At 40.8% G+C, this 11425-nt stretch overlaps 1 non-coding gene across 1 annotated transcript; it reads left to right on the top strand.

Annotated features, from left to right (window-relative positions):
• The first annotated feature begins 2803 nt into the window (after positions 1 to 2803).
• On the top strand, positions 2804 to 2883 carry TRNAL-UAG (transfer RNA leucine (anticodon UAG)). Its single transcript has one exon. It is a non-coding gene; the product is annotated as a tRNA-Leu (tRNA).
• Positions 2884 to 11425: the final 8542 nt, after the last annotated feature.

Consider the following 11425-nt stretch of genomic DNA (forward strand, 5'->3'; position numbering starts at 1 on the left):
TATGAATCCGAAGCTAGCAGAATATGGTACAGGGATTCAAAATTTGCTCTAAAAATTTGAAGTGACTTGCGTGTAAACGGCCTTAGGTCAAACCATCAAATTCGCAAATGAACGGCTTTTGCATGCTTATTCTCCGCTTTAATTTCAGGGAATTCTTCAAAAATATTTTTACCCATTCGCCCAAACTATACTTAACTCCCGAAAATAAGCTTAAGATTTGATCAGCTTAAAATAAATTAAAAGTGCGGTATTAGATTATTCAGGTATCATTACAGAATGTTACCAAAGGAGAGGTATTGTCTCAAAATTTTAATATTAAAAAAATACATTGAGCAAACTCATACGCACCTGAGAGATTAAAAAATCGTTCGCCCCAACTCCATAGTGTACCATCTAGTGTATAATGAATTGATAAGTACATGAAAAATTTACAGCCTATTACTTATAAGCATTTGGCACTGATGCCCCATTGTATTTTTGGTAGTACTTCAAGACTGACCATACTGGCTTACTAAAACTACATTTTCAGCTGCAGGAAATGTGGACCAGGTTCATCTTTCTGTGCCCCTCACGCCCTTTACTTTCTTCCTGTTGATTCTTCTGTCTTTAATACCGTGTACATTATGTTAATGATTCATCTGTATTTTATATACGTAAGTCATTTCTCATTAATTCGGAATGCTTACTTTGCACAGAAAAGCTGAAGCATGCCTTCATTTGATCACCGCTGGACTCTTCTCCCGAGGAGTTCGAATTAGTAGTATACCATATTTAGGTATGTTTTCATTGGAATCACTGATTTTAGGCATAAACTGCTGAGGACAGAGGGATGTATTTTTCCGGGGTTTATTGGTTGCACGGGAAACGTATGGTAATAATGTGACATCACATCTAGGTACCCCTGGTGGTCTGGTCCAATTTTTCTGAATTCAAGTCGTTTATTGGCTGCGAATATTCTTTGGAAGTTGAAAGCCTAACTGAAATATTGATTCAAAACTTTCTGTAATTGTAAACACATTCGGCAAACTGCTAAAATGTAAGAGCGGTCGTTGTACAAACAACTGGATTCCTCTGATTTTAGTGACATATGGGATGGCTTTCCGTCATATAGAGAATTCTTTACGGGTTAATGATGTGAAAAGATTTGGACGATTTGTGTTTATTGCTCATCCGGTTTATATATGTCAAACTGGAATATGTCGAATCAAATGGGTTTAAAAATTGTCAAAATTTTTGCCTAGCATCCCTGAAATCATTCGTGAAAGCAAATTAATATCACCGGTACTTGCAATAAAATGAACGATTTTGTAGTAAATGCCGACTGTTACCTTAAAATCGTTTTCGTTCTCCTTATACGAACATTTAAATATGTTGCGATTAGCAATGAAATTAGCGTGAATTTGGGTATTTTTCTAAGTTATTAAGGTGACGGAGGGATTTGTTTCCCAAGATAAACGAAAAAAATGGAGGAAATTTGCCTTTAAATGTCGACTTTACTCGGTGCACTAATTATTTATGCAATGAAACGAAATGGAGTTTAAACACACTGATGGCACTTTGATACTAAATCATTAATCCACGGCTCAGGCTATTCAGTATTTTTTTACACTTTTCTTTATTGAAAATCATGTTTAGATCAATACAACACTAGAAATGTTGGTTTAATTTTAATTTTCATTGGTCATTTTACAGTATTACTTAGTCCAGGTCAATAATTCTCTTCTCGTCGTGAGTAATTTGTATACTAATGTAACGCTCCTAATATTCCAGTGATTGCGCCCAATCCAAAACCCTGACAAACCTTATTCACTTGCTATAATTTATGCCTTACTGTATCAATGTTAAACTTTTAAGGCTCTATAAATAATTTCATTTGCTCATTTTGGTATCCATTTGCTGCATATTCAAACATATGTATAGATACGGGATTAGTGTTTTAATTCCAAATAATAAATCAGTGTTCAATCGAATGATGGCATTAATTGTGGAAACTAAGATCATGTTATTACTTTTATACTGATTGATTATAAGCCTATGTTGCCAATATGAATATTTGTTTTTTTTAGGCGCTTCTAAAAGTCTTAGAGTCATATTTGAATCCTTATATTGTGATATTATAAAAAACTGATAACACATTGAGGTTTTCCGTGAATACATGTCAAAAAAATTGAATAGTAGTGTTATATATTGGATAAATACTGTTCCACCAACCTTCATATCGGCTTGTGTGATCAAGTTTAGAACGATATTTATACGTTTTGCTTAAATTTGTGCGGAATAACAGTTGACATTCAATGAGGATATCCATAATTTGTAATCTGTGTTCAAATTAAAAACCATGAGTTTCAAGGATAAATGTGGAGTTCAATCAATGCGTAAATGGCAATTTAAATAGTGCAAAGTGGATAAAAATAGATAATGATTCTAATATAATATTATTATCGTAGTGAGTTCTTAGCAGTTTTTACTTTGTATTTTTGCTATAAATGTAAATAATTTTCTTCAACCCGAATGTTAGTGTTATTAGCGAGTGAGGTGGACCTCACCTCGACTTACATACCCTACCTCATATAAATCGTACAGAGGGGAGGCGGGTGTCACCTGTGGTCTTCAAGAAATAAAAACCTTATAGGAAAAACTGGAGGAAACCAGAATCCCCTAATTTTGATAAGATGACTCTTAGATCACTAGCCGAACGCTGCTTATTAGATTATCCCACTGCCGCCATTACCATCCAACCATTGAATTATTCAATTGTCTTATGGCCATTTTAAACAAGCTGTTTATACGAATCTTCGCAATAGGCAGCGTGGCCGAGCGGTCTAAGGCGCTGGTTTTAGGCACCAGTCCGAAAGGGCGTGGGTTCGAATCCCACCGCTGTCAAACTTTTGTCGTCCCTAGCAGCGGGGTAACTTCTTGACTGCCACCCAGAGTTTGCGGGTTCGATTGCCGATTGCCTTTTTAATCAGGTTAGACGGAAGGGGGGAACTATACCTACAACTGTCACAATTTTACTCGAACAAGGACGTAAATTAAAGAATAAATAGGTGTGAGTACTTTTAGGTAACTCATTTTGATTCTTTAAGAGGTTATTTCACGCATAACGATCAGTTTTGAGTATTGCTGTGTAATAAAAACAATGCCACATTGAGGAGTAAAACGACAAGTAATTACGTCTCATCGCGTTTGAAAGAAAAGTATGAAGTGATATTGAGGACATCGTCTCGCGTATACCTTCCACTTGCATTTCCTAAGGTTTGCTTTTTATTACTGATCATTATAAATTTAAGAATTGATTTCCCAGGTCATTTCCAAGTAACTAAATGTTCTAATACAACCCTAAAAAATACGCAACAAAATTTTTAGTGGCAAACGTTATTCGCATGTGAAAATTACCAGGATGACTCTTGAAATTGCAATAAGCCATGTCTCTTCTAGGTCTACTTTACCGCTACACAGAAATAAAAGATGTACAATCTCTAACCGCATATTTCTCAACCATTATCTTACCATTAATTACCTACTGCTCCCCTATATGGTCAATGTCTGCCCTATCTAACCTTAATACCCTTAACACGATAACTAATTTTTTCAGTAAAATTGTCAAGTACAGAGTCCCCCATCTTCGGGACTCGCCCACTGAATCACTTCTTTCCTCGCTCTCGATTTGTAATCTCTCCTCTCTACGTCTAAAATCCGATTTAAAACTCATGCATAACACCCTTAACTCCATTAACGACTGTCCTGAACTAATTTCCCTTATCAATTTCAGAGTTCCCCCCCGAGTTACCCGCGATCACTCTTTATTCCACCAACCCGTTCCCAGATTGTCCCTCACCAAACGGTCCCTTTTCTTCCGTCTCCCCGCTTTACTGAATTCCCTTCCCGAAAGTATTAACCCCCTCTCACTCCCAGCCAACACATTTATAAACCTTTCTCTGACACATCTCTCACACCTCCCTCAATAGTATAGTCTTGTTGATGTTTGTATGTTTGTGTCCTTATATGTTCCTGTTATATGTGTCACTGTAAATTGGCAATCCTGCTGTATGTGCACAATTTTTACTAAATAAATAAATAAATAAGTAGAACGTATGGCGATTAGGTTCTTCACACCCGAAATTTTCGGAGCGATCCGTAAGTTTGATCCGGCACAAGAAGACAAGACCAACGTGAAGAAAAAAGAAGAGCTAAGACTCGCGAAAAATGTGTTAAGGGAGGATGACATGTCACATCTCGTGCGCATGGGCTTCGTCTGATCGAGAAGTCATTCTTTAAAAAAATATGCGTGACTCATTACACGACCACTCCGAGTGGAATAAGTCTCTTCCGGAATATCCGCAACATGGACTTTGGACAAATACATGCTCCGCTACCGTGACACGGGCAAAGACACCCCAACTCCCGGTATGTAAAGCGGTAATAATTACGAAAGAAATTACCCCATGCCATGTTTCTCATCATCCGCGGAGAGAGGTAGCGGCCGAATCCTCTCGGTTGGCTGCACCCTGCCAGAGCGTCTGGTTCCTTTTTAACCCGAGGAGTTTTTCCCCGAGTGTTGAGGCTGGGGAAGGAGAGGGGGAAAAAATGAGCGGCGGATGCGCGCATTGTTTTATTTTGGGGAATACATAAAGACCCTCTTTCTTTCGACTTCTCACGATGCGAAAGATGGCTCGGATTGGCAAGTGAGATAGGGAGAGTGAGCGAGAGAAAGAGGGAGGCTCTGGGGAGAGGAGAGGATGGACGGGAGAGAGGGGTAAGAGGACCTAAGAGGGGAGGGAATAGGAGAGGGGGTTTCGGGAGGGTGGTCGGGAGAGGTGGGGAGACAGGGGAGGGCGAGGGAATGAGATAATGACTGCGGTTGATATACGGCGGAAGAGTGTGTCTCGAAAAAAAGCACATACAAGAGAAATTACTGCAAAACGGGTTGTGTGTGTGTGGGGGGACGGTGGTCGCGTCCTACGTGTGTTTGTAAGTGTGTGTTTTGCGTGTGCTCCCATGTAAGTGTGTGCGTGCGTGGAGGGTGCGTTTTAGGCGTTGCGTGGCAACGGCTTGTGAAGGCTAGGTTTCGATGCAGAGTGGTACGAAGGTATGTACACAATAAGGCGCCTCAAAGCTATTGTTGGAGGAAGGGGGTTAGATCCGATCCTTTACTCTGTAACCCTCCTTCCCCCCATTTACAAGCTTGTATTATTCTCAGCAATTTGATTTCTTGAATGTTAGTCCAACTCAGCCAGTATCGGAGAGTGCATTTTACTTTTACCTTAGGAATCGACGCTGGTAAAATTCCACGCTCGCGTGCTTCCAACCCTATTAAAATTTTGAGGCAAATATTTGTGACTGATATTGAGATAAAATGTGTGACGACAAGATGTATATTACCTGCCATCAAAATGGAGATCCATCTAGCAAAGCGCAACTATTATTTACCCATCCATGACGATGTTTATAATGTTCACTCTCAACGGGTTGAATCTTTGGTTAAATATATCTTAATTATTCTCGAGAAATCATCTAAGTACCTTCAAGTACAAGACATCTACGATAAATACATTCTCAGTCGATATCTCCAATCTCCCTTCTTAGATCTAGCCAGTCGTTTCGATTTAGATATCATTAATTACCCTGAAAAAAGGAATTGATAATCACATATTGTTAAGTTTTACCAAACCCGCCCTCAAAGATTCATTCTTCGATACATATTGCTCCTAAAAATCGAGAGTATTTTCTAAATCTCGACTTTTAAATCCTTGAGAGCGATCCTATTTTGAAATTGAAAGGCACAGACTCATTTACATCTTCCGGTTATGCTCGTTCTATCAATTAGTCTTCAATGCGGAATCTTGCAGGATCACTGTTTTAGTTCGTATGATTTACATCGTTTATTTATTTATTTTGCATTAGTCCGAAAACAGCACTTCGGCTTTTACATCGGACTATTAACATTGATATAGCAATTGACTCAATTACATACACCCGAGCCGTAGGCGGAGGAAAACCCACTTAGGTGGGAATCGAATCCGCGATCTCTGGGTTGGCGGGCCAGGAGGACGTTACCCCGCCGCCACCGAGGTGGGGTAACGTCCTCGTATAATACATAATATCTATACAATAGACACTTTTTAATGCAACCCCTCACGTTTGGTCGAACGATACAATATATGTTATACCATGTTAGGTGTTTTTTCTTAATCCTCCTAGAATTTTGTAGCTACTCTCGTAACCTTTTCTCTCTAATTCATTATTCCCTAAGAAATCCTTGCAATGATTATCTTCTGTTATTCATGTATTTTCCAATTCCTTTAATTTAGAATTTCAGTAAATAATTTTAGATAGGTACTATACTTCATTATGGAACAAATTAGTTTTTTCTTCTCCTTTTTCCTGTTGATTTGCATCGAATATATGACATAGTAGTGATATAGTTCACTATTCGCAAGTTTCTCCAATAGGTTCTCTTTACATTAGTTTTAGTTTAATCACTAATATGTAACAAATTTTGTATTCATGGTGCAAAAACTTGGAAAAAACTTCATGATACATCATTTTGTGAAAAAATATCTAGCTCGTGCCAGTTTTACCGAAATATTAGTTTGTACGTAAACAATATTGACAAATCATAGAGAGATCCCTCGAGTGGCATTGATATCTTGTTGAGCAACATTTGTTTTCACATGTAGTTTCCCATGGTCGGTACCACCAGTATACTCGTATATAACCAAAATGGCCAACCTAAGATCCTAACCTCTGAGCCTACGACTTGCACCCGCGAGATGGAAGGGGGATAAACTTAGACGTCCGGCTAGTTTGTTTGCGAAAGAGCTTAAAATGGATGTCATAAATTTATACCTTTTGTTTTATGGATATTATTACGTGGATGTCAATGATGGCTATGACTCAATGTTTCCTAATGGATAATCATTTTATTATCAACGATAAAATTGCAAAAATAAAATCGACGTTTGTTACTGTACCTCCATTGTGCTTGGATGTTTTCGCTCAACGTGCAATTTATAATTCGTTTCCGCCTTCAAGATTACGAAAGTGCTTTTCCATTTGGTACAAAAAAGGAAGGGATAATTTTTCCGAAGTACAATATATAATACAAATGTGCGCTGCCTATCTTTTAAGGACAGGGATATGGCCACTTATCTGTGGACGTTTAAATAGATCTATTATGGCATACAGCAAACTTTCCAAATATCCACCGGGAATATTTCCCAGTGGGAATAAAAAAATAGCGATGCACGCAGTAAGAGTTTGATGCGAAAAAATCATAAACGAGGGCATACGTGCCTGTTTCTTTCGCGATTCTCATCCCTCTTCGAGCTCCTGGAAAAATTGTATTCCTGGAAAACGCAGATATCCGGTCGTTCCGGTGGAAATTAAGAAAAACGACGGCGCTTCGATTAACGGGCTCACTGGCACGAGAGGGAGAGAGAGAGAGAGGGAAAGAAGGGAAAAATCTTTCGCTTTTACCGCTACGGCAGATGAGTTTTCAAAGGATGACGAGTGGGTTTTCAGCAGAAGTTCAAGTTCCCCGATATTTTCCGATCCTCCGGATCAATCGAGGATGACGACAATGGACGCAGGCGAGAATTGGAGCGAGCGGAAATGGAAAAAACGAGACGAAGGGGATGAAGCGGGAAGAGGAGAAGAGGAGGACGATGGGATAGAAACGGAAAAGAAAAGACCAAAAGTTTTTCGGAATAGAAAGAAAAAAAAAAGTAGTCGGTTGATCTCGGTCGAGATGAATGATAGAAAAAAATTGAGGCAAGGCAGTGTCCATTTCTCCAACCTTCTCCACTCAATTACCACCCATCTATCCACCTCCCGCCTCCTCCCCGAATCCTACCAAAAAAACCCCGTCTCCTCCCTCCCGCCTCCCCCTTTTCCCTCCCCGCCAACCGTGCAACCACCCCCTATTCACCTCCCTCCCTCCCTCAAACCCCCAAAACCCCTCGACCATTTCACCCCTGTCCCCCTCCCCCTCTCTAGTTCCCTATAACTCCACCGCGGCGCCTCGCATCCCGCGGAGGCGTGATGGCTCCACCCCTCCTCCCCCCCGTTCTCTCATCCCTCCCCAAGAAATTTCCCCTCTTCCCATCTTGCCCCTCCCCCCTCCGCACACACCCCTTGCCACATCAAAAACTCACCCCATCCCCAATCCCGCCTCCGCCACCTATTTGTCACGCCCCCCTCCCGCCACCTCCCCTCTTTACCCTCCCCACGCACTCCACATTCTCCCTCCCTCCGTACCGCGCAGCCGCCTCCCCTCGCGCCAAGACGCCCCCGGACACTCGGCGAAGGGATGGTGGGATCTCTCTCCGGCCATGCCCATTGGTCGGGTGACTCGCAAATCATTCGAAATTTCACCTCTCTCTCTTCTTCACTCCCCCGACATCATCCCCTCTCGAATGGGACGATGTGGATACATTGAAATGGCCTCACTCTCCCATACGCTCCCCTTCCTTCACTTTAAATCGCTCTCCCACCCTCCTTCTGTCGCCTCCCTCTCTATCCCCCCCCGCCTCTCTTTGCCACGCTCGCTCTTCCCCTAACTCTTCCAGCTTCAACGTCAAAACTCGCCCCATCTAAGGGAGGGGGAAGGAGAGTGGATGAAGATTCGCGGCGACGGAGCACGGATCGCCCGAGAGACTCCCCGAACTCCTCCCCTGTTCGTCCAACCCCTCGAAATGAGCCGACTCGCATGTGCCGCCGCGCGTGTGTGTGCAAGGGAGTGAATCGCGAGAAATAGATCTCGAGACACGAAAAGGATGTGGAGGAGGGTTTATTTTTTTTGCATTCGTTTTTTTCCCCAGCCTCTCAGTCACTCCCTCGGCCGTCGCTCTTTAACCTCTCTCCCTTCCATCACAACCCCTGGCAACTCCTATTTATCCACTCCTCCACTATCAACACCCTCTCTCCCTCCCTCCTCTCACAATCCACCCGCCCCCTGATCCTACCTCTAGGTATAACTGTTCCTCTTATGGTTGAGCTTGAACCGTTTTGTTGTTCTCTCACTCATTCGACTTGGTGTTTGTTGCGTCAGAGGTACCATTTCGCGATGATTCTACTCAAGAAGGAAGCGGAAAGCCTTTCGAATTTTTTCGTCCCCATTATTCAGCAAAAAAACGCGGAGCACACTTACCCATTCCTATTTAATGTATGTCGTGCTCTAGCATCTTATCAACGCCATTCAAATTACATTAGTTATATATATATATATATATATATACATATAAATATCTTCGAAATGGAACGCTCTTAGGCGACGCACAAATATATAAAAACACAGATGTAGATTTTTAGAATATAGAGACACAAAGAAAGGACACTCACAATATGTTATTTGACGTTTCGACAGCTCGGCTGTCGTCTTCAGAACCTTGACAGCCGAGCTGTCGAAACGTCAAATAACATTGTGAGTGTCCTTTCTTAGGGTCTCTATATTCTAAAAATCTACATCTGTGTTTATAAATATATATATATATATATATATATATATATATATTTAAGAAATTTATAAAATAATACATATTCATAATTATTAACGTGGTAAGTATATTTAGAGCAGTTAAAATTGGTGAATATTTCACAACATAATTAAATATTCATCCATGTGAAATGCCTCGAAAAAGTTAGCGAGTAAAAACTATTGGTAAAATATAACTCTTGTTTTGTGGAAATTTCTTTGTTAATGGTGCTTTACTCTATACATGGAACCAATATGTTTGTAAACAGTAAATCCCTACGCCCATAATCCATAGACCTATATTCAAACGTTTAGTGAATCTGCGTGACTGTTGTCGCCAGTGACTAAGCGTCTTGAAAAGATCTGCTATCTCAAAATAACCATAAATCTCAAGGGAAACCCAATTTATTTTCCAATGTGTATGAAAGACTTGAGTCTCATTTCTGATGTTGATATTTAACTAAGAGTTCTAGAAAAAAGTCATTTAAGGAGAGTAGAAAAACCTTTAAGCAGCTAGAATGTTTAAATGATGTCGCGCGTCTTTCTCTAGCTTGACTGACATTAAGGAATTTGCCACTTGCATTATGTATTAAATAAACAATTAGGTAATTAATGACAGTTCATTATTATTCTGCCATTATTTTTTGTCTTGTACAGCCTATTCTTCCGATCAATTTTATTATTTTCAGCGTTACTTTCCTCTCTAATTACTTCCTGCACATATGCTTGAATTTGACGATCTTAAACCCACCCTTTCAGCAATCGATCCATCCCAAAACACATGCCAGGGAAATTGTCTAATACCTATATAATTCGCAGCTTAAGTTGTTCTTAGGACCATCAACAAAAGGATAGAGAGTAGGCCAAATGATTACTTAGGGGATGATCAGTTTGGGTTAAGGAAGGGGAGAGGTACGCGTGATGCCATTGCAGTAATGAGATTATTAATCGAGAGGAATATAGAACACAACCAGGAGGTATTTGCCTGTTTCGTAGATTTCGAAAAAGCGTTTGATAGAGTGAATTGGGAAAAACAAATGATATATTGCAGAAAATAGGAATAGATTGGAGGGAAAGGAGGCTAATCCGCAACCTGTACATGTCTCAGACTGCTCAGGTGCGAGTGGGGAACGGGGAGTCCGGATGGGCAGTGTTAGGAAGAGGTGCCCATTATCACCGTTATTGTTCAACCTATATGCAGAGGAAATGATTAAAGAAGCATGGGAAGAACTGGAGGTAGGAATGAAAGTGGGCGGGGAATTCGTAAAATCAGTTAGGTTTGCTGATGATCAAGCTTTAGTTTGTCAGTCAGCCAAGGGGTTGCAAGCATTGTTGGGTGAATTGGGAATTCAGTGCGACAGATATGGCATGAGAATCAATATTAATAAAACTAAGGTTATGCGATTTTCTAGAAAGAAAAAGGCCAAGCTTAACATTAAAATAGGAGGGCAAAAACTAGAGCAGGTAGAACAGTTTACGTATCTCGGAAGTGTTTTGGACCAACACGGTCAAAGTTGTAAGGACGTAAGGAGAAGAATTACCCTAGGCAAAGAGGCTTTCACCAGGAGGAGGCAGTTGATGACAGGTACGTTGAGTAAGGATATTAAGGAAAGACTCGTAAAAACTTTGATATGGAGCGTAGCTATGTACGGCGCGAAAACGCGGTAATTGAGGCAGGAGGATAGGCGTAGATTGGAGGCTTTTGAAATGTGGGTTTGGAGGATGGAGAAGGTGAAATGGATGCAGAGGAAAACAAATGAGGAAGTACCTCGTATGGTGGGCGAAGAGAGGAGTTTGTTGGGAGAAATCCTATGTAGGCAGGAAAAATGGATGGAGGGCGTATTGATCGGTATTGGGATGTTGCAGACTGCAATACAGGGGAGAATGTTAGGCAAAAGAGGAATGGGCAGGAACAGGATAGGGATGTTGGACAGGATGAAGGGTGGAAGG

Source organism: Hetaerina americana, unplaced genomic scaffold (assembly GCF_022747635.1).
Source record: "Hetaerina americana unplaced genomic scaffold, ioHetAmer1.1.p SCAF_2, whole genome shotgun sequence".
Lineage (NCBI taxonomy): Eukaryota > Metazoa > Arthropoda > Insecta > Odonata > Calopterygidae > Hetaerina > Hetaerina americana.